This window comes from Otolemur garnettii, unplaced genomic scaffold (assembly GCF_000181295.1).
Source record: "Otolemur garnettii isolate 467f Iridium unplaced genomic scaffold, OtoGar3 scaffold00076, whole genome shotgun sequence".
NCBI classification, from domain to species: domain Eukaryota; kingdom Metazoa; phylum Chordata; class Mammalia; order Primates; family Galagidae; genus Otolemur; species Otolemur garnettii.
Window position 1 is genome coordinate 7,287,185 of NW_003852471.1, and position 1,521 is coordinate 7,288,705.

Here is a 1,521-nt window from a genome sequence, read left to right on the forward strand (position 1 = left end):
GCTTCTTTCATTGGTGTCCATCCTCCAAGTTCTCCCAGGCAGACTTCTATATCTTCTTCTTCTTCCTCAGAGTGATCTTAGGAGAAAAATCCATTTTAATAAATAACTCCTTAATTCTCAATGCAGGTTTCAAAACTTTGACCATGCCTCTTCTCCTGTTGAAGTGATCGACACTTGTAGCATTAGAGATTTAGAGTTTTGATCCTTTCGTAGTTCATAGGAGTGACGACTGGGCTTTCACATGTGTGAGTGAGATATGCCTCCCTCAAATCTTGTGACACATTGGCACATTACCCATCTGTGGTGGAAAAAAAAAAAGACAGAAAGGAATTTGGAGTTTTCTTGGAAGTAAAGTCTTATGGGAGTGTCTTTGCAAAGCAGTGACTTTAACATTATGGACTTTTACCATAACATATGGTAAGCATATGAGAAGATTGCCATTTATTGAGGAACTGAGATTAAAGAGCTGTCACATTCTTATGATGGAAAGGGGGATGGGTGATTTTGCTGTCTGTATTCAGCCTCTTCCTACTAAAATATAAAATCTCATATCAGAGCATCTGGAGAGTTTGAAAGCCCTGGTTGTCCAAAGTGTGGGGCTCAGTGGCTTTTGAAAAAAAATCACACATTTATTTTTAAAGAAAACATAGGAAGAGGTCTGTTGGAATGCAGGGATGGTTATGCAGAGAAAATTTACCTAGACTGATCTGACATCTTAGTTCACTAGATGGAGGGACTCCAATGCTTCTGCCCAAGGTGGTGGGAGAGAATTCTAAGACATTTAAATGTATAAAAAGAAATAAAAGAAACAAGAGGAGGCAGAAGTAGAGAGAAACAACAGAGGATGCTGAGACCCCAAACCTATGCTGCTGAGAGCCCAAATCTATATGCTGTTGGGCTGTAATTTTCTCTACCAATGGGCATCTAACCTCCCAGCCCTAGTAAACACTCACCTTTGTTCACCTTTGGCTGTCCAGTAATTTCCAGGGGACTGTGGTTAGAATCCTAGCAGACTTTGTCTGGGGGTCTTCAACCAGGTACACACTGAGAACCCTGCCAGGAATCCCATTTACAGCACTGACTTTAGACTTCTAAATGACAGATATAAGAAAGAAAGTGATTTTGTTATCAAGCATCCTAAAAAGATCTGAAACTATGTGCTGTCCCACCTGTGAGCTCATTAATCTCTGCATTCTGTGGGACCTGTGCAGGGAGCTGCTCAGTGGAGACCCCTACTAGCTGCCCCATGGCAGCACCCTGGGCATGGGCACACTGGCCTGCATGGACTGGGAGTGCCCAGTAGGGGTAGGGGGTAGGCAACAGGGGCTTGAGCTAATCAAAGTACAGGCTTGTTTAAAATGTATTGATGTGTTGTTAAATGTTGCTGTTTTTCCCAGTATGATGGCTGTTTGTTTATTGATTTTTTTCAAAAAAGCTTTCAATATTGTGGTTTGTTTATTATGAAGGTTTGAGTTGTTGAAAGTTGACCTCGAAATTGAAGTAATTAACTGGTTTTAGTTT

General features: G+C 41.2%; 1 non-coding gene across 1 annotated transcript; it reads left to right on the forward strand.

The window, feature by feature from the left end:
* The first annotated feature begins 201 nt into the window (after positions 1 to 201).
* LOC111726715 lies at positions 202 to 304 on the forward strand. The gene has a single exon (XR_002774425.1). It is a non-coding gene; the product is annotated as a small nucleolar RNA U13 (small nucleolar RNA).
* The last annotated feature ends 1,217 nt before the right edge of the window (positions 305 to 1,521 follow it).